This window comes from Physella acuta, unplaced genomic scaffold, assembly GCF_028476545.2.
Source record: "Physella acuta isolate Inbredline_101_S28 unplaced genomic scaffold, ASM2847654v3 ptg000123l, whole genome shotgun sequence".
NCBI classification, from domain to species: Eukaryota; Metazoa; Mollusca; class Gastropoda; family Physidae; genus Physella; species Physella acuta.
The window spans coordinates 28,406-55,235 of record NW_026731642.1 but is presented as its reverse complement, the minus strand read 5'-3'; the positions used below and the strand labels follow the sequence as shown (position 1 = coordinate 55,235).

The following is a 26,830-nucleotide window of genomic DNA, read 5'->3' as shown; positions in this document are numbered from 1 at the left end:
ACCTACCAATAGAACAACCTACCAATAGAACAACCTACCAATAGAACAACCTACCAATAGAACAACCTACCAATAGAACAACCTACCAATAGAACAACCTACCAATAGAACAACCTACTGATAGAACAACCTACCAATAGAACAACCTACCAATATGACAACCTACCAATAGAACAACCTACCAATATGACAACCTACCAATATAACAACCTACCAATAGAACAATTTACTAATATGACAACCTACCAATAGACCAACCTACCAATAGAACAACCTACCAATATGAAAACCTACTGATACAACAACCTACCTTTATAACAACTCCTGCTTGAATGTGGTCCCACGTACGTAACGTCTCAACAGCAAGTAATTAAATGCATAATTAATTTAAAAAAACCCATCTAATTATCTGATAACTTAATGAGAATGTGGGATGACATGAGAAAAGATGAACAATTGTTGGGGGGGGGGGGGGGGAGGGTGGAGCTAAGCATATTTCGTCGTCTAAAAAGCTTTATTCACACATGTAAGCCAACATGATTATAGTGTGTTGAGCTTTTGTTTTTATTTATTTATGGGTAACATATGCTATACTTACACGAGCTTTGAAATGATTTACATATTTAAACATATTATATTTCGCAAAACTGGCAAGTAAAAAATAAGACTTGACTGTTCGGATCTTAGTTTAAATTATTTTACTTTGTAAACAATAATTGGAAGAAGTTTGAATGATGACATTGAAAAAAAAAATTACTTGTAGACAGTTATATTTGCGTTTAACGAAAATTTGACTTATTTAATCACAATTAATTTTAAAATGTAAGCAGCTGTTGCTGTATTGGGTTTCAACGAGGAAGGGTTATAAGTGTAGGATTGTAACGTGTAGGATTGTAACGTGTAGGATTGTAACGTGTATGATTACAACTTTTAGGATTATAACGTGTAGGATTGTAACGTGTGTGATTACAAAGTTTAGGATTACAACGTGTTGGATTGTAACGTGTAGGATTGTAACGTGTAGGATTGTAACGTGTATGATTACAACGTGTAGGATTACAACGTTAAGGATTGTAACGTGTAGGATTGTAACGTGTATGATTACAACGTGTATGATTGTAACGTTTAGGATTGTAACGTGTAGGATTGTAACGTGTAGGATTGTAACGTTTAGGATTGTAACGTGTAGGATTGTAACGTGTAGGATTGTAACGTTTAGGATTGTAACGTTTAGGATTGTAACGTGTAGGATTGTAACGTGTAGGATTGTAACGTGTAGGATTGTAACGTTTAGGATTGTAACGTGTAGGATTGTAACGTGTAGGATTGTAACGTGTAGGATTACATTGTGTTGGATTGTAACGTGTAGGATTGTAACGTTTAGGAATGTAACTTGTTGGATTACAGCGTGTTGTAGTGTAGAGAGGATGGAAGCAGGCGTTGTTACTGAAATAGCAATATTAACAGAAAAAGATATTGTTGAAATATCACTTTCTGTTAATATTGATAACTTGTTGGATTGTGACGTGTTGGATTGTGACGTATTGGATTGTGACGGTAAAGTTGTTGCGTTGTAACATAATGGGTTGTAAAATGTAGGGTTGTCTTGTTTTCATTGACTTAACCATTTAACTTCTGTCTAGTCCAGGGGTCGGCAACCTTTTGAAGCGGGAGAGCCAAAAGTTACAATTTTCAAAATTTCCCTGGTTTTAAAGAGCCACAAACATTTTTTTTTATTTCAAATATTTTTTTTTATTAAGATTATTAGTATTTGTTCAAGAAGCTGGAGAGCCGCATCTTGATATCAAAAGAGCCGCATGTTGCCGACCCCTGGTCTAGTCATTAGCTTAGTTTTACCATCCGCCTTTATTTTCCGATTTATTTTCCCTAATGTGAGTCAGGTACCCATTAGAGCTGTGTGACTCAGCGGCCTCACACATACTCAGTATGTCTCAAATCAAGTCAGGGGTTCTCAGCACAAATGAACAAAACACCTATGAGCTAACACATTAGAATGAATTTCTACAAATGCATTGTTTCCACAGACTGTTAATGTTATGTTCCCTTAGTCGAACCTGACGGTCCATGGGACAAGTGAAGTAGAGTTCTCCTGTTTCTGCGACCTCGGCATATGAAGAGATAGTGTGGTGAGCACTATGTCCAGTCGCCTTTACTTTCGCAAACGTGAGTTAGGTACCCATCAGAGCTGGGTGAACTCAGGGACGTTTACAGACTTGAACCTGGATTCAAACTCGAGTCTTTCGGTTTAGCAATTTAACGTTGTACTGCTAGTTCTACTACAGCTCTAGTTAAAAGAATTTTGTTGACAAAAAAAAATTGCTCTCTTCTAGTAAACGTTAAAAAACAGTTACAAATACTTTAACATAATCAAAAAATAGTTTTTAAATAGTAAAAAAAATTGTAAAAAGAAATAAACAAAAAAATTATTTAAAAACGCGTCGTAAAGAGTAACCAGAGTGTAGACTTCTTAGGCGTTTTTATTTTATTTGTAAGATTTTTATTGTGTACAAATTATTGAACCATTAGTTGGAAACATACAAATTAAATTTATATAATATAAAACATTTAATCCTGTTAATGTTTCAAATTTAAACATAATTTACATTATAAAACTGAAATGTATTAAATGTTAAGAATGCACAACAAATATAACATATTGTTGTATAAATTTATAGTTGAATAATTAACATTTATTTTTTAACTAGTTGTAATTTTAAATATTATTTCTAAACGACTTTATAGAACAAAATTATAAATTATTTCCCCTTTTTTAAATAAAATTTGATACATGGGAAGTAACGTACACAAATTAATATTTAATATTACTCGTTTTATTTTTTCACCTTCTATTATGTATAGTTATACTAGGCATACTGCCTAGCTTCGCTTAGGTTTTTAAAAAACATTGAGAATTTGAATACTTAATAATTTAGCGATGGGTTGGGTGTGGAGTGCTTTAATTTAAACGGTAATGCTATCTTTAGAACAAATGTTTTTGTTTGTCATTTAAATGCCGTTCTCAAAGAAATATTGGAAAGTACGCAATCTATAACTAAAACGGAATTAGAACTACACAGGTTCCATAAACAGTATATCTAACAGTTTATATTACATTGCCTTTTGAAATTTATTTGATTATTTAATTAGGATACGTAACTGAATAAACAACTTAATTTTGTACTAAAACAAATGCTATACTTCGTCATTTTCTGTTTCGGTTGAAAATAGTATACAATTATTTGAAAAATATTAATTTTAAAAACGTTACCTCCCTTGAAAACTGAACGTATTACGTATGTCTTTGTTTACTGTTGTTTGCAAACAGTTGCTATGCTTAGATAAGAAATTACGGTATATGAACATATTTAACGACTATAATGGCTGTTTCCGACGGGAATAAAGTTTTTTTGTTACCCTCCAGGGTCGGTCTACGACGTCATATAATACTAAGGGGATCATTCGTCAATTTATTTAAATATATATCTCATATAAGGAGAATTTCACTCACGATCATCTTTTAGCCCTCGTCGAGGGCTTTGAGTCTGACCAACAGTTTTTCCATACGGCCTAGTCATCTATAGTAGTGTATGCAAAAACTTAGCATGATGTACAGACGTTAAGTAACCTAAAAATTGTGTTAAAATTTCCCTGTTTTTGCGATAAAATACAAAGATTATATAGGGAAATACGACTGGTCAGTTTTGACCCATTTCAAGATTTTTCCAGAACATGGCGAGTTTTTTGTGACACCCCCAGGCATTCTCCTACCACCTCACAAAATTTCAAAGGGGGTCGTCGGAGCAAAATTTTTTTCGTAATATATCTCATATCATGAGAATTTCACTCGCGGTCACTTTTTAGCCCTCGTCGAGGGCTTTGAGTCAAACCGACAGTTTTCCCTAAAGGTCAAGCCATTGACCTAAACGTATGCAAAAAATTAGCCAGATAAAATTTCCCTGTTTTTGCGATAAAATACAAAGATTATATAGGGAAATACAACTGGTCAGTTTTGACCCCTTTACGAAGTTTTCGCAGATATGCCGAGTTTTTTGTGGCACCCCAAGGCATTCTCCTACCACCTCACAAAATATCAAGGGGGGTCGTCGGAGGAAATTTTTTTCCGTAATAGAGCTCATATAAAGAGAATTTCACTCGCGGTCACTTTTTAGCCCTCGTCGAGGGCTTTGAGTGAAACTGACAGGTCAGCCGTACGGCCAAGCCATTTACCTATAAACATGCCGAAAATTAGCGAGATGTAAAGAGGGTAAGTGCCCTAAAATCCGTTTTGAAATGACCCTCTGTTTTTCCCATAAAATACAAAGATTATATAGGGAAATACGACTGGTCAGTTTTGACCCACTTCCCGATTTTTCCGAGATATGCCGAGTTTTTTGTGACACCCCTAGGCGTTCTCCTACCACCTCACAAAATTTCAAGGGGGGTCGTCGGAGGAAAAATTTTTTCGTAATATAGCTCATATGAAGAGAATTTCACTCGCGGTCACTTTTTAGCCCTCGTCGAGAGCTTTGAGTGAAACCGACATGTCTGCCCTACGGCCAAGCCATTTACCTATAAGCATGCCAAAACTTAGCCAGATGGAAAGAAGGTAAGTGCCCTAAAATCCGTTTTGAAATGACCCTCTGTTTTCCCCATAAAATACAAAGATTATATAGGGAAATACGACTGGTCAGTTTTGACCCCTTTACGAAGTTTTCCCAGATATGCCGAGTTTTTTGTGACACCCCAAGGGGTTCTCCTACCACCTCACAAAATTTCAAGGGGGGTCGTCGGAGGAATTTTTTTTCTTAATATAGCCCATATCAGGCGCCGGTCAGTCGAGGTCAGTTTTGACCCCCTCTCCGTAGACTTTTCGGCCAACCGTCACCGGCCCTCGTGTTCTATCGCCCGAAGGCACCATCGTGCCAAATTTGACGCGCCTGCGGCGCCGGGAAGTGCCCTATCGGGCACCCGACCACTTTCCTTTATATATATAGACTAGGCATACTGCCTAGCTTCGCTTAGGTTTTCAAAAAACCTGAGAAATTGAATGATTAATTAATAGGTGATTGGCTGTTATGTTAAATGCTTAGGGCCTAAATTTATACAGTGGGGTACTTTTATTGTGCCCGTAAATTGATGGAATATTCGCAAACTTATTACTCGCAGGTTAATAGAACTGAAAGGGCTTTCATAAAAATTATTAATCAAATATAATACTAAATTACTTTTGCAATTAATTTTACAATTTCAATACAATACAAAACTTAATTATAACAAAATATCCATTTAAAACAATTCTATACATTATGAATTTTGTTTCTTCTTAAAAAGAGTATACAAAATATTAAAAAATTGTTACATTAAAAAGTTACCGCCCCTGTTCATAGACCAAATGACCAAATCTCGTATAATGAGAATTTCAATCGCAGTCATTTTTAGCCCTCTTCGAGGGCTTTGATGCTGACCAACAGTTTTTCAATACGGCCCAGTCATCTATAGAGGTGTATGCAAAAAATTAGCTAGTTATACAAAGAGTAAGTACCCTAAAATTTGTGTAGAAATTACCCTGTTTTCCCCATAAAATACAAAGATTATATAGGGAAATACGACTGGTCAAATTTGACCCATTTACGAAGTTTTCCCAGATATGGCTAGTTTTCTTGTGACATCCCAAGGCGTTCTCCTACCACCTCACAAAATATCAAGGGGGGGGTCGTAGTAGGAATTTTTTTTTCGTAAAAGAGCTCATATAAAGAGAATTTCACTCGCGGTCACTTTTTAGCCCTCGTCGAGGGCTTTGAGTGAAACTCTCAAGTCTGCCCTACGGCCAAGCCATTTACCTATAAACATGCCAAAAATTAGCCAGATGTAAAGAGGGTAAGTGCCCTAAAATTCGTTTTGAAATGACCCTCTGTTTTTCCCATAAAATACAAAGATTATATAGGGAAATACGACTGGTCAGTTTTGACCCATTTCCCGATTTTTCCCGGACATGGCGAGTTTTTGTGACACCCCAAGACGTTCTCCTACCACCTCACAAAATATCAAGGGGGGTCGTCGGAGGAAATTTTATTTCGTAATATAGCTCATATAATGAGAATTTCACTCGCGGTCACTGTTTAGCCCTCGTCGAGTGCTTTGAGTAAAACCGACAGTTTTCCCTAAAGGTCAAGCCATTGACCTAAACGTATGCAAAAACTTAGCCAGATATATCGAGTTTAAGTACCCTAAAGTCTGCGTTGAAATGACCCTATGTTTTCCCAATAAAATACAAAGATTATATAGGGAAATACGACTGGTCAGTTTTGACCCCTTTACGAAGTTTTCCCAGATATGCCGAGTTTTTTGTGACACCCCAAGGCATTCTCCTACCACCTCACAAAATTTCAAGGGGGGTCGTCGGAGGAATTTTTTTTTCGTAATAGAGCTCATATAAAGAGAATTTCACTCGCGGTCACGTTTTAGCCCTCGTCGAGGGCTTTGAGTGAAACTGACAGGTCAGCCGTACGGCCAAGCCATTTACCTATAAACATGCCGAAAATTAGCGAGATGTAAAGAGGGTAAGTGCCCTAAAATCCGTTTTGAAATGACCCTCTGTTTTTCCCATAAAATACAAAGATTATATAGGGAAATACGACTGGTCAGTTTTGACCCACTTCCCGATTTTTCCGAGATATGCCGAGTTTTTTGTGACACCCCTAGGCGTTCTCCTACCACCTCACAAAATTTCAAGGGGGGTCGTCGGAGGAAATTTTTTTTCGTAATAGAGCTCATATAAAGAGAATTTCACTGGCGGTCACTTTTTAGCCCTCGTCGAGGGCTTTGAGTCAAACCGACAGTTTTCCCTAAAGGTCAAGCCATTTACCTAAGAGTATGCAAAAAAAATAGCCAGATGTAAAGAGGGTAAGTGCCCTAAAATCCGTTTTGAAATGACCCTCTGTTTTCCCCATAAAATACAAAGATTATATAGGGAAATACGACTGGTCAGTTTTGACCCATTTTCCCGATTTTTCCCGGACATGGCGAGTTTTTTGTGACACCCCAAGGCGTTCTCCTACCACCTCACAAAATATCAAGGGGGGTCGTCGGAGGAAATTTTTTTTCGTAATAGAGCTCATATAAAGAGAATTTCACTCGCGGTCACTTTTTAGCCCTCGTCGAGGGCTTTGAGTCAAACCGACAGTTTTCCCTAAAGGTCAAGCCATTCACCTAAGAGTATGCAAAAAATTAGCCAGATATACTGAGTTTAAGTACCCTAAAGTCTGCGTTGAAATGACCCTCTGTTTTTCCCATAAAATACAAAGATTATATAGGGAAATACAACTGGTCAGTTTTGACCCCTTTACGAAGTTTTCCAAGATATGGCGAGTTTTTTGTGACACCCCAAGGCGTTCTCCTACCACCTCACAAAATATCAAGGGGGGTCGTCGGAGGAAATTTTTTTTCGTAATAGAGCTCATATAAAGAGAATTTCACTGGCGGTCACTTTTTAGCCCTCGTCGAGGGCTTTGAGTCAAACCGACAGTTTTCCCTAAAGGTCAAGCCATTTACCTAAGAGTATGCAAAAAAATAGCCAGATGTAAAGAGGGTAAGTGCCCTAAAATCCGTTTTGAAATGACCCTCTGTTTTCCCCATAAAATACAAAGATTATATAGGGAAATACGACTGGTCAGTTTTGACCCATTTCCCGATTTTTCCCGGACATGGCGAGTTTTTTGTGACACCCCAAGGCGTTCTCCTACCACCTCACAAAATATCAAGGGGGGTCGTCGGAGGAAATTTTTTTTCGTAATAGAGCTCATATGAAGAGAATTTCACTCGCGGTCACTTTTTAGCCCTCGTCGAGGGCTTTGAGTCAAACCGACAGTTTTCCCTAAAGGTCAAGCCATTTACCTAAGAGTATGCAAAAAAATTAGCCAGATGTAAAGAGGGTTAGTGCCCTAAAATCCGTTTTTTAAATTACCCTCTGTTTTTCCCATAAAATACAAAGATTGTATAGGGAAATACAACTGGTCAGTTTTGACCCCTTTACGAAGTTTTCCCAGATATGGCGAGTTTTTTGTGACACCCCAAGGCGTTCTCCTACCACCTCACAAAATATCAAGGGGGGTCGTCGGAGGAATTTTTTTTTCGTAATAAAGCCCATATAAGGCGCCGGTCAGTCGAGGTCAGTTTTGACCCCCTGTCCGTAGACTTTTCGGCAAACCGTCACCGGCCCTCGTGTTCTATTACCCCAAGGCACCATCGTGCCAAATTTGACGCGCCTGCGGCGCCGGGAAGTGCCCTATCGGGCACCCGACCACTTTGCTTTATATATATAGACTAGGCATACTGCCTAGCTTCGCTTAGGTTTTTAAATAACATTTGAGAATTTGAATACTTAATTATTTAGCGATGGATTTGGTGTTGAGTGCTTTAATTTAAACAGTAATGCTAACTTTAGAAAAAAAATGTTTTAGTTTGTCATTTAAATACCGTTCCCAGAAAAATATCGGAAAGTACGCAATGTATAAGTAAAATGGAATTAGAACTACACAGCTTCCATGAACAGTACATCTCATAGTTTTTATTACATTGCCTTTTGAAATTTATTTATTTATTTAATTGTGATACGTAACTAAATTAACAACTTAATTTTGTACTAAAACAAATGCTATACTTCGTCATTTTCTGTTTCTGTTTAAAATAGTATACAATTATTTGAAAAATAATATTTTAAAAAACGTTACCTCCCTTGAAAACTGAACGTATGACGTATGTCTTTGTTTTTTTTTTACAAACAGTTGCTATGCTTATATAAGAAATTACGGTATATGAACATATTTAACAACTATAATGGCTGTTTCTGACGGGATTAAAGTTTTTTTGTTAGCCTCCAGGGTCGGTCTACGACGTCACATAATATTAAGGGGATCGTTCGTCAATTTATTTATATATATATCTCATATAAGGAGAATTTCACTCAAGATCATATTTTAGCCCTCGTCGAGGGCTTTGAGTCTGACCAACAGTTTTTCCATACGGCCTAGTCATCTATAGTAGTGTATGCAAAAAATTAGCCAGATATACTGAGCTTAAGTACCCTAAAGTCTGCGTTGAAATGACCCTCTGTTTTTCCCATAAAATACAAAGATTATATAGGGAAATACAACTGGTCAGTTTTGACCGCTTTACAAAGTTTTCCCAGATATGCCGAGTTTTTTGTGACACCCCTAGGTGTTCTTCTACCACCTCACAAAATATCAAGGGGGGTCGTCGGAGGAATTTTTTTTTCGTAATAGAGCTCATATAAAGAGAATTTCACTCGCGGTCTCTTTTTAGCCCTCGTCGAGGGCTTTGAGTGTAACCGACAGTTTTCCCTAAAGGTCAAGCCATTGACCTAGGAGCATGCAAAAAATTAGCCAGATATACTGAGCTTAAGTACCCTAAAGTCTGCGTTGAAATGACCCTCTGTTTTTCCCATAAAATACAAAGATTATATAGGGAAATACAACTGGTCAGTTTTGACCGCTTCACGAAGTTTTCCCAGATATGCCGAGTTTTTTGTGACACCCCTAGGTGTTCTTCTACCACCTCACAAAATATCAAGGGGGGTCGTCGGAGGAAATTTTTTTTCGTAATAGAGCTCATATAAAGAGAATTTCACTCGCGGTCACTTTTTAGCCCTCGTCGAGGGCTTTGAGTGTAACCGACAGTTTTCCCTAAAGGTCAATCCATTGACCTAGGAGCATGCAAAAAAATTAGTCAGATATACTGAGCTTAAGTACCCTAAAGTCTGCGTTGAAAAGACCCTCTGTTTTTCCCATAAAATACAAAGATTATATAGGGAAATACAACTGGTCAGTTTTGACCCCTTTACGAAGTTTTCCCAGATATGCCGAGTTTTTTGTGACACCCCAAGGTGTTCTCCTACCACCTTACAAAATTTCAAGGGGGGTCGTCGGAGGAATTTTTTTTTCGTAATAGAGCTCATATAAAGAGAATTTCACTCGCGGTCACTTTTTAGCCCTCGTCGAGGGCTTTGAGTCAAACCGACAGTTTTCCCTAAAGGTCAAGCCATTCACCTAAGAGTATGCAAAAAATTAGTCAGATATACTTAGTTTAAGTACCCTAAAGTCTGCGTTGAAATGACCCTCTGTTTTTCCCATAAAATACAAAGATTATATAGGGAAATACAACTGGTCAGTTTTGACCCCTTTACGAAGTTTTCTCAGATATGCCGAGTTTTTTGTGACACCCCAAGGTGATCTCCTACCACCTCACAAAATTTCAAGGGGGGTCGTCGGAGGAATTTTTTTTTCGTAATAGAGCTCATACAAAGAGAATTTCACTTGCTGTCACTTTTTAGCCCTCGTCGAGGGCTTTGAGTGTAACCGACAGTTTTCCCTAAAGGTCAAGCCATTTACCTATAAGCATGCTAAAACTGAGCCAGATGTAAAGAGGGTAAGTGCCATAAAATCCGTTTTGAAATGACCCTCTGTTTTCCCCATAAAATACAAAGATTATATAGGGAAATAGGACTGGTCAGTTTTGACCCATTTCCCGATTTTTCCCGGACATGGCGAGTTTTTTGTGACACCCCAAGGCATTCTCCTACCACCTCACAAAATATCAAGGGGGGTCGTCGGAGGAATTTTTTTTTCGTAATAGAGCTCATATAAAGAGAATTTCACTCGCGGTCACTTTTTAGCCCTCGTCGAGTGCTTTGAGTGTAACCGACAGTTTTCCCTAAAGGTCAAGCCATTTACCTATAAGCATGCCAAAACTGAGCCAGATGTAAAGAGGGTAAGTGCCATAAAATCCGTTTTGAAATGACCCTCTGTTTTCCCCATAAAATACAAAGATTATATAGGGAAATACGACTGGTCAGTTTTGACCCATTTCCCGATTTTTCCCGGACATGGCGAGTTTTTTGTGACACCCCAAGGCGTTCTCCTACCACCTTACAAAATATCAAGGGGGGTCGTCGGAGGAAATTTTTTTTCGTAATAGAGCTCATATAAAGAGAATTTCACTCGCGGTCACTTTTTAGCCCTCGTCGAGGGCTTTGAGTGTAACCGACAGTTTTCCCTACAGGTCAAGCCATTGACCTAGGAGCATGCAAAAAATTAGCCAGATATACTGAGCTTAAGTATCCTAAAGTCTGCGTTGAAATGACCCTCTGTTTTTCCCATAAAATACAAAGATTATATAGGGAAATACAACTGGTCAGTTTTGACCCCTTTACGAAGTTTTCCCAGATATGCCGAGTTTTTTGTGACACCCCAAGGTGTTCTCCTACCACCTCACAAAATTTCAAGGGGGGTCGTCGTCGGAATTTTTTTTTCGTAATATAGCCCATATAAGGCGCCGGTCAGTCGAGGTCAGTTTTGACCCCCTCTCCGTAGACTTTTTGCCGAACCGTCACCGGCCCTCGTGTTCTATCGCGATAAGGCACCTTCGTGCCAAATTTGACGCGCCTGCGGCGCCGGGAAGTGCCCTATCGGGCACCCGACCACTTTGCTTTATATATATAGATATATAGGACTTTCTATAATAGTTACCTTATAGATAAAACACTATTAAAAGCTTATGTTTATTGACGTGGATAGGTTTTAGCATGTTTAAACAAATCAAACTATTAATACATTTACTGTTATTTTTCACTTGAATGTTACCTTCTCATTCCCCCCCCCCCTCCACCTCCCCCCCCCCCCCTCTCCGGAGTTCGTCTAACGCCCCGGACGAAATATAAATATATAATTTGTATAGAAAATATACACTTTAACCAACCCCCCCCCTCCCACACACACACACTCATTATAAATCCCACACTCTCATGTGATAAAGTAGGTCAAGGTTGTTGTACCATCTATAAATAGGGGCGGCGTGGCCGAGTGGTAAGGCATTTCCTTTCCTAACCCGAAACTTTAGAGTTCGGATCCATATGCGCCCACCCATATCTGATGGTTACCTGACACACGTGAAAAACTTACTTCATACAACTATTGATATGCCCGTTAACTCAGCCTTTTGAAAATGAATCTGACAGTAGACAATTTTAATGTTCTGTGTATTCATAAAAAGTGTCAGAATTATATTTTATTATTACATTATATTGTTATAATACGACGGAGTGGCCTAGCAGTAGAGAGATATACTGCTAACCCGTAAGTCTCGAGTTCGAATCCGGATTCAAGTCAGGAAACCGTCCCCGAGTCCACCCAGCTCGGATGGGTACCTAAATCACATTAGGGAAAGTAAAGGCGGCTGGGCATAGTGCTGTCCACACTATCCCTTCATGTGCCGAGATCACAGAAACATGTGAACTCTACTTCACTTGCCCCATAGACCGTCATTTTTGGAAAGCGAACATTACTTTACTAAAGCCATTACCTCTTTTTGCCTATAGAGGATTGGAGTTTTTAGTGGGAAGTTTTTTTTCGCAACAACATGAGATAGTGAATAAACAACAATGCATTCTTCCTCTAAATGTTACAACGAAGCTAATAATGTGCGAAAATTATTATCGTGAAATCAAACTTTGTATTATTTTTAAGTCGGATATCAGGCCACCTCAAAAGCTTGTCCGAGTACTCAGCTAAATTAGGTAAATGAACCCTTTAGTATAGCAGTACCAGCAACCGGGTAAATATGACTGGCACGATTGAGTTGTGTCCCTTGCATCAGCGGTGTACAAGTTGCTGGTCATAAGTCGATAAAGGAGGCTGGCAAGATCAGGGAAGTGCTCAAGGCAGTTGCGTAGCGAGGGGAGTCGGGGTACGGACCGCACCGGGTGACACCATTTAGGGGGGGGGGTGACACCAAGGCAAAAAATAGCAAAATATATAGAGAAAAATGATAATTCCACTTAATTAAGTGATTAATTCGAGTGTGCAAATCGAAAATTGAAAGTTTGTCACCGGGAAGGGTCGCTACGCCTCTGGGGGGTGACACCATTAAGTGCCGCATTGGGTGACACCCGACCTCGCTACGCCACTGACGCAAGGAATTGTTGTTTTTTTTTTAAATCTATCTTTTTTTTTTTTTGCCCCAGACATGTAATTTTGTAATTGACAGCGTCAGTTTGCCTAGCATGTTCGCTTTAGTATTACAGTTTTCGCAAAAAATTGACCACATTGAAGCTTAAAAACCATGAAATATAACAAAATAAAAGTGTATTAGTATATTTTTGTATTTGCGCATTTTTCTGGAAATCGACAAAATAATAGAAGGGGAAGTAAATATTTGATCGAAGATTGGGATAAATACTATTAGAGATCGATGGGTGATATTAGCTCATTCTTAGCTTTTAGCAGCAATATATAACAAGCGCTGGTATTACTGTATTCGAGTAGAGTTGCTTCTCTTGAGTACTGTATGAAGCGCATTGTTTTTATTCTTTAGGGGAGGGGAGGGGGGGGCAATTATAACGCACCACCAGGGGTAGGCGGTGTCTTTGAAAACTTAACAAAACTTGTTTGGAAATTTCAAAGAGTCGGTTCTTTTAATATTTCATGTAAATACATTTATGATGACTGTTCACGGTAACGTATGTAGTAGTGTGTGATCAGTTTAATAAAAAAATATTTTTGAATATAAATAAAATCTGGCGTAAAATGTTGTTTTTTTAAAAATTATTTTGGTAATTAAAGTCGAAGTTTCTTTTTTTAACCTGACGGTACATGGGACAAGTGAAGTAAAGTTCTCCGGTTTCTGTGACCTCAGTCTATGAAAGGAAATGTGGTCAGCACTATACCCAGTCGACTTAGCTTTCTCTAACGTGAGTAAGGTACACATCAGAGCTGGGTGGACTCAAGGACGTTCTAAAGATTTGAACGCGGATTCGAACTCGAAACCGCTACAGCATGCCGTACCCTTTATATGTAATTAGAATTTCGAAAATAAGTAAATCATGTAATTCAATTTTACGTAAAAAAATTTCTTTATCGATTACATCTAGCAAAATCAAACATTTATCATTAAATGAACACGTTTTCTTATTCATTAATATTATTCGGACAATAGTCTTTTGGGAAACTGCCCGGCATCCATGTATCAATTAGGGCTTCAAAGATGTTTCAGTAGAAACTTAAGAAAAAAAATAAAACAGTCTATTTTCTAAAGGTTTAATAGAGGTTTTGAAAAACATCATATTTTATCTGATACTAGACTAAACTCAAAAGCTTCATGATTTTGCTCAGGTTTTTTGGTCTCTGTTTCCTGCATCGTATCTGGCAAGCTTTGGTTGTGTGTTTCCGGTAGAGGGTAGAGTATCATGGCAGCTAGAAAGGAACACACGCCGAATATGATGATAGCATCAACGTTCCATAACTCTTTGGTCTGTAAGAAAACAAGTTAATAAAAAGTCTAGTGACAATTTAAGCGCAATTTCCTTAATTAATATTTTGTGACCGCACGAAAGGATATTTTTGAAAACTTTCTTCGGCAATATTGTTTTAAATTATGGCAGGAATCGATTGGTAAATGTTTCAAGTCGCTAAATGGTCTGGTTGCCGAGATATGGGCCAAAAACTGAATTTTTTCGAGTTTTTTTGGCTTTTCCGGGAAATCCAGGAAGGAATTCCGGGAATTTCTTTGGCCCACAATCATCATCGGAACTTGCTTAACATATTTGCTTTTGGAACTAGTCCTCGATATTGCTTCGTTGAGGAGGAGATACGACTTAAAGCTGCGGACACACATCGGACACACATCCATCCAGAACGAGTTAATAATCGCAATTGTACGTATGGAAATTGCGCTAAAAATCTGAGCATTAGAAAACAAAGACCAACCTACAAGTTTGACGGGAAAATTACACTGAGAGCTTTTAGAGTTGTGGAGTTAAGATGATTCGGTACTTGTAAGACGCGTTAAAAGGACGCTTAGATATAGCGACTTGACTTGTCTTAACTCTACACCTGATCTCGTCTTATCCAGAGATTTTTTTTCCGGTGGGGGGTAGGGGGGGGGAAGTGCACTTGAAATTTTCAAAGAGATGCCTGAAAGAAACGCTGGTCTAATCACTGGCCGTAGCCTTAATTTGAATCTCCCTCATAATTGACGTCACGCTTTGAGACCGCTTATTGTACACCCCCCCCCCCAAGACGTCACACATCAACAAATTATCTCTCCTTTTCTCCTTATTTTCAATCACCACCCACACTTACCCAGTGGGGCCACAATACCACCCACATATACCCAGTGGTTTATCTGTGGGGCCACAATACCACCCACATATACCCAGTGGTTTATCTGTGGGGCCACAATACCACCCACATATACCCAGTGGTTTATCTGTGGGGCCACAATACCACCCACATATACCCAGTGGTTTATCTGTGGGGCCACAATACCACCCACACTTACCCAGTGGGGCCACAATACCACCCACACTTACCCAGTGGTTTATCTGTGGGGCCACAATACCACCAACACGAGCCCAGAAGCAGCAGGCGCCCATGCCAATGTTTCTATGGAATAAAAAAAAAATACATCGGTAGTAATCTCCCCTGAACGGTAAGTTGTCGGTATTTTAGAAACTGAAAATAGAGTCAAGCACGTCAATATGTCAATTGATATGATCCTACCTCATGACAGTGGGGTAGATCTCAGACGTGTACACAAATATAATGGCAAACTGGCAACTTGCGGCACACCGACCCGCCACGGCCAGGGCAGCTATTAGATAGCTGTAGCCTGAAGATGGGAAAAAACCTGGTCTATTAAACAAATTTCAAAAGATTTTGTCGGACCAAAAAAAAAAACAAAAAAAAAACGTTAACTTTAACTTCTAAACCGATATTATATTAATATTTTATCAGAAGACGCAAATACATGTTTATAATACAAATATTTTCTTCCACAAATCCATGTCCTTACCAGATAAATAATCATTCATAAATCCAGCTGCCAGACAAGTCACAGCAGCTACTATCAGGGTTGCCAGAAGGGGTTTTTTACGACCAAATCTGAAATAAGGACGACCACAATTTAAAGGCTTTTCTAAACAATCTCTAGTTATATTTTATACGTTCAAAATCTTCGGTTTTAAACACTAAAATATTTTTTCTAAGCTCACTTTAAATAATGTATGAAGCTACATCTTAGTTGTACGTGAAAATGATTAGCATATTAGTGTAGAAATTATTTTGGATTAAATGATAATTAAATTGCCAACGAAAGTGGAACTTCTCTCACATTTTCATCATGGGGCAACTTATCGCATACGCTGACGTCTCGAACACACCTCCGATACAGAAGAGCAGATAGGGGTTGCCATGGAGACTAGATAGTTTGAAAGTGAGGCCGTAGTAGCAGGTTGATATCACAAGCCTGTAGTTAACAAAAAGTGATTTAAAAAAAAAAAGGTACGTTAATTTACCTACGTATCGTTGGAGAGATTGTCTATAGGCTACTCATTATGGATGTAGATAATTTAAAATTTTATTTCTTTTGAAGTAGCTTATCTACAGATTACTAGATACATTGAAATGTATGTCATAGAAGTAAGTGCAACAGATATTAACACTCTAAAAACGAGGTAAGCTAATCACAACAAAATATTCACCAACCAAATGTAGAAGAGTATGAGAGATCTTTGTCTCATTTGTCCATTGCGGAAGACGTCTGTCAGGTTACACTGTCTGATTGGTCCTGCAGTTGATTTGTTCGTTTCTCTTTTGATTATCTCCCATTCTTTATCTGGGACTGGAACCTGTTCAATTGAATGTATGGTAGGAGGGGGGGGGGGGGGTAAGATCGTACCTTAGGTTAAACGACTTTATACTAAATGGTCCTTTCATACACGATATATATATATATATATTATATATATATATATATATATATATATATATATATATATATATATATATATATATCTTATATATATATGTATGTATATATATATATATATATATATATATATATATATATATATATATATATATATATATATATATATATATATATATACATATATATATATATATATATATATATATATTATATATATATATATATATATATATATATATATATATATATATATATATATATATATATATATATATATATATATATATATATATATATATATATATATATATATATATATATATATATATATGAAATATACTGAAATGCGTTATTGTTGATGGGGGTAATTTAATTTTGCTTTTATGAAGGAACATGGGAGACAACAATAAATTTCCAGATATTTATCCAGGGGAGGTAATACCTTGTTGAACTTGCAGATTCTCTTGATAACGCCATAAGCTTTTTCTGTTTTCTGTTTCATGATGAGCCAACGAAGAGATTCGGGTACGATCCTGAGGTAGACAAAATGGAAAATTTCAAGTAAGAGGAAAATAAATATATCTTATGGTTAGTGAACTTTAAAAATAAGAACATGATGTTACGGTGTGGTCAATGGATAGAGCACGCGACTTCTAATCCCAAAGCTAAAGTTCGAGTCAGCACAAACATCTTAGAATGCATACACCAGATGATGTACTTATGATGATCAAAAATGTAATGTTTAAGTTTTTAAAAAATCTGTACTTTGTCATTTTGTTCAAGATAGGAAACCTTATACAAAAATCTACCATCAACATGGACGTACCACCCCACCAAGGATAAACACAATCTTCATACAAGATACAAAAAAATCACTATCAATCCATCAGACTACCAAGATATAACATTTCGGATTAATCCCTACAATTCAACAACATAAAACATAACTCAAAATCTCACCAACATACTCCACTAACCCAATAATTAACCAACAAAGTACACTAGCCTAATAACCCACCCATACACAACATTAACCCAACAACCCACTAACGTTTAACATTGAGCAACAGCACACCGACATACAACATAAATGCAACAACCCAACAACAAACACAAAAAACCCAACAACCCAACCACATATAACATTTATTATATTAGCAAAAAACTCACTAACAGACAATAAGAAACGCAACAACCGATCCACATTCAACATAGAATAACAACCCACCCTCATACACCATAGCCCCAACAACCCACCCTCATACACCATAGACCCAACAATCCACCCTCATACACAATAGACCCAACAACCCACACTCATACACCATAGACCCAACAACCCACCAACATACACCATAGACCCAACAACCCACCAAAATACACCATAGACCCAACAACCCACCCTCATACACCATAGACCCAACAACCCACCAACATACACCATAGACCCAACAACCCACCAAAATACACCATAGACCCAACAACCCACCAAAATACACCATAGACCCAACAACCCACCAACATACAACAGTAACCCAACAACCCACCAAGGATGCGCCAGTGCTGTGACCCCCACTACACTGATCCCAATCTGCAGATGTCGCCAGTTCCTCAACAAATACGCCAGACCGGCGAGGACGATGACGCTGGAACCAAAGAAACATTCCGTCATGACTCCGGCAAACGGTCGATGTTTGGCCACATACAGCTCAATCACCAGCGTGTACGCGGACGTTTGGAGGCCCTGAAATCAATGGAAATGTCAACAGATAAATACACGCATTTAAAATACATATATATTCCGAAGAATGGGGAACAGAGTAGTCGAAAAGTAAAGCTCATAATTTCTTTTAAAAAATAGTAATATTGTTCTTTGTTTTTTAATTTAAAGAAGCAACCACAACCCTATAATTTTGTTTTCAATTTTTAAAACTTGTTTTAAACAACGCATCAGCAAACCTTGCAAGAACATGTAATTCACAAACCTGCCATAGTTAATAATTATTTACCTTCACCATAAGCCCATGTAATAACACCAGCTACACGAACATGGTGTAATTGATTATCATAGTATTACCTGGATCAATAAAAGCGCAACGGAAAAAGCGCTTTTGTTTGTTTATGTTTGCGCCTTATTCTGTGTGCGCTTTTTTCTGTTTGCGTTTTTTCTGTTGCGCTTTTTTCCGTTTGCGCTTTTTTGTTTGCGCTTTTTTCTGTTTGCGCTCTTTTATGTTTGGCTTTTTTTCTGTTTGCGCTTTTTTCTGTTTGCCCTTTTTTCCGTTGCACTTTTTGTTTTGCTTTTTTCCGTTGCGCTTTTTTTCCGTTGCCCATCTTTCTGGGAACCGTGTAAAGGAATATCATAGTATTACCTGCATCAATAGCCCCTGCCAGAACCCCGGGACCATGAACATGGTGTAGTTAATTATCATAGTATACCTGCATCAATAGCCCCTGTAAGAACCTCAGCACCACGAACATGGTGTAGTTGACAGAGAAGGCGATGATGACCCCCAGGACCGATGACGTGTAGAGGGTGAAGAGCATGACGGGAAGACGGCCGTACCGGTCAGCCAGATCCCCAAACACCAGACCACCGATGGTGACGCCAGAGAAATAGATCGTCGTTGCCAGATTGACAAGGTAAGCATCGGAGCAGACGAGATCAAACTGGAATGAATATTGCTATGTTTATTGAACTCAGTGCATACACAAGTTTCGACCTCTGAACGCCCAGTCCAGAGGGAGTCGTACTACCCTCCTCTCCACCATTTTATTTTAGTTGCACCTATTTTTGCTGCTCGACAAATTTTACATCCAACCACACCTTTTTACTTTTTACAGCTCAATATCAAACATTATTTTTTCCCTCTATTTTAATTAAAGGAATAAATACTTTGGGCTTTTACATCACTGCATCCTCCTCTGTCCCACATAGTCTTTCACAGTAACTAGAACCCTTACATCGTTTATTGATGACGTTTACGTCAAATGAAGAACAAAGTCTTTAAATGTATAAAATAAAATATTGTTACAACTCTCTGAGATAATTACAATTTTCACTTGTCATTGTCTCATATGAGAAGCAAGGAGTGCCAGGCTTTCGTGGGCGCAGTTAAAGAAAGCTGCCCAAAAACAAAGTTCGGTACTGAAGTGAGGCTGCAATCCTTTGCTCCTCATGGGTTCAAGAGGAAAAAAAATCAAGTAAGGGGGGGATGCATAAATGACGTCACGCTTTTTTGACGATGTTTACCTCCTTCCCCTCTTGTCTGTCACACATCGTCACAAAAAGCCAGACCCCCCACCCCCCTAAAATGACTTGACACATCAGCCTACGATTCCCCTCATTATTGCAGTTGAATTTTTCTAAAATACGATATTTTTTTTTCCAAATCTCGTCTGAACTCTGTCAACAGAGTATTTTAATCAATTCCTATTACAATATATAAAAACAGTGTTCTAAAAAGCGAAATAACGGCTACAATTCCTTTTCTAGCATTGCGTTTTTATGATGCAAAAGTGTGACGTCACACCATCTGACCCCCCCCTTCCCCTTCTCACGCACCGTCACAAAATTACGGACCCCCCCTCCCCACTACGAGTGTGACGTCATTTATGGACGAACCCTAAGCCATGTCTCATCAAATAGTTCTAAATTTTCAGTTGTGAAAGGCCTATTTATTAATTTTAAAGTTTTCAATAGTCTGTGACCCACTGAATGTTTCTAAAAATGCAGATCTGACCTGGCTGACGATGTTCCACTCGTTGTGTACAGGTGTGTACATCCACTGTCCCGCCGTACACAGTACAGTCTCGTTACGGCCGTCAGAGAAGTAAAAAGTAGTCGAGCATTGCGAGTGGGACGTGTTCGTCAAGTCATTGGTCAAGTTTCCTTGTTTCCTTCAAAGCTTGTTGCTAAAATTAAAATATAAACACCTTACAGTTACTGGCAAAGCACTATGACTTGTATGAAAAAAAAACAACAAATACGATGTATATACCCGTATAAAGGAGAATGATATTTCTGTTGACGTTAAAACTAAAAGTAGAATATAGGACGTTTGTACACAATAAACCGAAACTCCTGAAGGAAAGTTTTAAACTTATCTCTTCATCAGTTTTCGGATTTAGCTGTTAGATAATTAACTACTTAACAAATAAAAAAGAAACTATAGTATTCGGGACATGGACGATTGACGATTTCATAGGGTAATATGCTAGGGCCTTTGATTTTTTAGCAATGATAGACTAATTTACACGCCACATTGTGTATTCTTTTTTTTTAAAACTTAGACGTTAAATTTCTTTGGAATTTTTAATCAGAGGCGCTGGTTCAAAGCAACTTGCGTCAAGAAAAAACAAGGTAATTAAAAAGTTTAGTGACAATTTTAGCGCAATTTCCTTATGTTATCTAAAATAGCTCTGTCGTAGCGTAAATCAAGAGCAGAGTTAGTAAAACCATTGGTTAGTTATTAAAACGTTTTTTATTAATTTTTTGTCCAGTATTTTACATGTTTTATTTACAATAGAGTTACATGACTAAAAACCATTGCGCGCCTAGCTACCGAACGTGATGTCGCAGCCATTGAACGTGATGGCGCAGCTATTGAACGTGATGACGCGTGTGGTGTGGTTGGATAAAAATGCCTACTAATTCGGTCCAAATTTTAATTAATTCAAAATTTTTTTTGTGACCGAACGAAAGGATATTTTTGAAAACTTTCTTCGGCAATATTGTTCTAAATTATGGCAGAAATCGATTGGTACATGTTTCAAGTCGCTAAGTGGTCTGGTTGCCGAGATATGGGCCAAAAACTGCATTTTTTCGAGTTTTGTTTTTGGCTTTTCCGGGAAATCCATGAAAGAAACCCGGAATTTTTTTGGCCTATATTCATCCTCGTAACTTGCTTAACATAATTTCTTTTGGAACTAGTCATCGATATTGCTTCGTTGAGGAGGAGATACGACTTAAAGCTGCGGACACACATCCATTCATTCATACATTCATACATCCAGAAATGACGGGTTTATAAACGCAATTCTCCAGAATGGAAATTGCGCTAAAAAGCAAATATGTTTAAATAAATTTTAATTCAGCACATAATGTAAATACTGACTCACATGAATTCCCCACACTGACCATTAAATAATGACTCATTCGAAAACAATGACTCACATGAATTCCCCACATTGACCATGCACGTATGGGGTACCGGTGACCCGTGGAAGGCCATGATGACGTGATGAAAGACCAGGCTAATGTAGGAAGACGCTATCAGGACGTGGGCCAACAACTGGAACTTGCCACGTCCTCCTAGAGCGGCCATCAGGTTCTCCAGGCTGTCCACACTGTACGTCATGGTGGGCAGTGCTGGGATAGGGTGACTTTGGTGGACTTAAGGTGACTTTGGTGGACTTCGGTTGACTTTAGTTGACTGAGCTGACTTTGGTTGATTTAAGGTGACTTTGGTGGACTTAGTTGACTTTAGTTGACTGATCAGACTTTGGTTGACTTAAGGTGACTTTAGTTTACTTAGCTAACTTTGGTAGACTTAAGTTGACTTTAGTTGAGTAAGTTGTCTTTGGTGGACTTCAGTTGACTTTGTTGACTTTGGTGGACTTAAGTTGACCTAAGTTGACTTTGTTGACTTTGGTGGACTTAAGTTGACTTAAGATGGGTGGTTAACTTTAGCTGACTTGGGTTGACTTAACTTGACTTTGGTGGACTTAAGTTGACGTTGGTTGACTTAAGTTGACTTTGAATGGTTAACTTTGGTTGACTGAATTTAAATTTGTATGTAGTTTTTTTTCTTAGGTAGACGCAGGATGAGCTAAGTGTGACTTTTGACTTTAATGATATGTTGACTTTGAAAAATGATGACTTTAATGATCTGCTTTTTTAGGATAATAGCCGTTGAATTGGTTTGTGTTTTGAAGACTTTGGAGGGCCTTAAGCCTCAAAAACTCTTGTTGACTTTATATATAAAGCTGGATAACTTGCATTCACGTTGTAAGACTTTGTTTGACGTTGATTTAATTACAATTGTATTGTACTGTTAGACTGAGTTATTTATAAAAGCGTCCAAGTTTTAGGCTAACGACTGTCCAAATGTTATAGACACTGATTGGCTGTTCATCGCGATCTGAAGTAGGTCAACATATCAAGTCATAACAAACATCCACATCCACATAAAAGCAGATGACACATCTGTTGTGTGAAACAAAAAGTTCATCATTAACACGTAGGTAATTTAACATATCTCCTGCCCAATGAAAATGTCATGAAAGTATCATTCTCTTCCTAAATTAATCCGTGACCAACATTTTTGTTGGACATTAGCATTTTGATGTGTTTATATACCGTTATAAATAGTACTTATGAATTGATAGGATTAATTCTATTAGAATATGGTTATTTTGAAATATAATATATAAACTGAATTGCATCATACTGAATAGACTTCCTACTGAATGAAAACTTTTGCAAACGGATCGTTTATTGTCTACATCACTTTAAGCTATGATAAACAATATGTGAACATTATAATATGTTTAAATAGCAAAAAAAATAATAATTACGCGTTATTTAATAGAATTACCTCTATTAGAATACAATAATTTTTAAATAATTAAACTGAATTACATCTCCCTCGTATAATATATATATATATATATATATATATATATATATATATATATATATATATATATATATATATATATATATATATAATATTTCATATCAAGACCTAGGGCGAGACACAAGTCACTGTCCCAGAGTTTCTTCCAGGCATCTCTTGGGGGGGGGGTGGGGGTGGGGGGGCTTGTGCCCCCCCCCCCCCCGCGAAAAAAGTCTACCGAATGAAATGAAATTTATATAGAAAATATATACTTTTAACAGTGTCCGACCCCCCCCCCCCTCGAAAATTTCAAGTGCCCCCCCCCCCCGGAGAAAAAAGTCTGGAAGAACCACTGCACTGTCCTTTACAGATAGGCTTTTCACAAACGCCAGAGCAGAGCCTGGCATATATATATATATATATATATATATATATATATATATATATATATATATATATATATATATATATATATATATATATATATATATATATATATATATATATTTATATTTATATATATATATATATATATATGTATATATGAGAGAGAGAGAGAGCGAGAGAGAGGGAGAGAAACGAACACACACACACCTATAAATCAACTTTGATCTAATTAGCACGTGAATTAAATCAACTAGGCACGCGCTACGCGTATAAAAATAAGGTATAAAAAAGCTAATGAGAAAACTGAACTGACCTAACCAAGGTTACAGCTAAGCTAAAACAATGTAGATTCCAGAGATACTAACACACACAGTGCCTCAAAAAAGTCAGAATTGTTTTTTATTGCCTATGTGGAAAAAAGTGTTACATACTATTTTTTTAAAGGAAGTTCTCAGTAATATATGACTGAAGTATTGTTACATATCTATCTGAAGCGTGGCATGACTTTTTAATCAACTTGTTTAATGGCCCAGTTTTCAGTCGCATGTCGATAGCTTTTTAGCACTAGACCTATGCTGGGGCTATACAAGAAATATTACGTAGTGATGTCATTTGAACACTTAAATTAAATGACTATCCTAGAAATTTTACATAGCGATATCGTTTTAACACCTAAATTGTCTACACAACAAATATTTCACAGTAAAAAGGTAAAGTAAAGACTCCTCTTTAGACCTGGCGATCCATTGGACAGATAAAGTAGAGTTCATATGTTTCTTATGTCAGCATATGAAGGGAAGTTGTGGTCAGCACTTTGCCCATCCGTCTTTACTCTCCCTAACGTGAGTTAGGTACTCATAAGAGCTGTGTGGACTCAGGGACGTTCTACTGACTTGATAACATTACATGGTAATATATCTTTAATACTTAAATTACTATCTTAGAAATACAACAGATCACTTGTATGATAAAAGAAAGTTAAAAATCATTTTTAAAAGTGATGTCAAATATGTACAAAACGTATTGATTGATACAATTCTAGAATCTCTTCTACCCCCCCCCCCCACCTCCCATTCCCCTGACTCTTCGTAAAATGACGACGCAAACAATCTTACACAACAAACATTGAAGTTTTTGTTTTAAATTTACAAATTTTTAAAATAATAAGTTAATTGCGTTAAAATTGAATATCTTGATTACTTTTTATCACAATGCACAAAATAACATCTTTCAGAATTAGAAATAACTGCAATCTTTTTTAACGTTCACTCATATTTTCAAGTTTTAAAGCGTCCTGTCAACCTTTCTATTTCAACTCACCAAACTCAAAACCTGCCAAAGTAACGAATTACCAATTCAAAAACCTGCCAATATAAAAACCATCAACAATACACCTTAACAACTTACCTCGTTGACGACTCAATAACACCACACAAACTTACAAGAAATTAACACGTTAAAAAATTAACAAACCAATCCCCCAAACGAGAATGTATAACAATAATAAAACATCACATAACAAATTGACAGTCCAAAAAAAAAACATCTGACGCCTACCTCTAACTGACCTATATACATACATACATCGAGATGTTAATATACAGCAGCTGGCCTTTTGAAGGCTAAAACAAATACAATTATGAAATGACGTCATGAAGCATAAATTAAACATGTACAAATAACGCCCAGAACCATTAAAGAAAAAAATTATCATTTCAAAAAAAAAAAAATCAATTTTTAAAAATTATTTCGAAATATTTCTTAGTTTTATGTTATTCGTATATGTGCAATAATCTTAATTTTCTTAAGTAGGCTATTTCTTCATGAGTGTTTTCAACTTGTACAACAAGTAAAAATCTATAACGACCACATTTCGAAATTAAAACTTTAAAATTTTCAAGTCTGAATCCAATTGTTTGCTAAACTTTGCAGTCATGTAATGTACTGATACAGCAGCAAAAGCAGGATTTTGTTGTCTTAAGAGGTGTTTACAAGTATGTTTTTTTTTTAAATCACTCAAGAACCAAATTGTTCTTATCATTGTGGCGTCACACGGCGGGGTCGTGAGGGCTGTCAGCACCCGGTGACAACATTTACAGGGTGACACCACAAGGAAAAAATCGTAAAATTTACTGTCAGAATTATGTTGTATCCAGTTAAAATATCTAGTAGAGGGAGAAGGGTGTCATAAACCAAAAATGTTTAAATATTGAAGCCGGTTGAGGTGACACCATCGGTTACCGCACGAGATGACATCCTCAGTTACCGCGCCAGGTGACACCTTCAGTTACCGCGCCAGGTGACACCCTCAGTTACGGCACCACGTGACACCCTCAGTTACCACACCGCGCCAGGTGACACCCTCAGTTACCACACCGCGCCAGGTGACACCCTCAGTTACCGCGCCAGGTGACACCCTCAGTTACCGCAACAGGTGACACCCTCAGTTACCACACCGCGCCAGGTGACACCCTCAGTTACCGCGCCAGGTGACACCCTCAGTTACCGCAACAGGTGACACCCTCAGTTACCGCAACAGGTGACACCCTCAGTTACCGCACCATGCGACATCCGACGTAACGACGTCAATGTTTCTAACTTAGTTTGTTTGCAAAACAAATATTTCACGTTGTTTTCTTTTACTGCTATGTATTAAGTACTTGGTATTAATACTGAGAGATGTGGCCATTACATTTTATCAAGTCTAAATCATCAAGGTGTATATATATATATATATATATATATATATATATATATATATATATATATATATATATATATATATATATATATATATATTTATATATGGACTATATTTATTTATTTATTTATTTATATATATTTATATACATATATTTATTTATATTTATATATGTATTCAATTACTTATTGGCACAAGGCAAGTCTCAACTGACCAATCACAACAACATCCTGGTCAGATAACAAGTGACCTGTGACCTAACGTTTCCGTGAAAGCTGATGACGTGTTTGTCATGCGTGATTCACCAACAGGTCACAACATT

The 26,830-nt window shown here is 37.4% G+C and overlaps 1 pseudogene; it reads right to left on the bottom strand.

Annotated features, from left to right (window-relative positions):
• Nucleotides 1-14,121: 14,121 nt before the first annotated feature.
• On the bottom strand, nucleotides 14,122-25,305 carry LOC131934936 (solute carrier family 22 member 3-like; annotated as a pseudogene).
• Nucleotides 25,306-26,830: the final 1,525 nt, after the last annotated feature.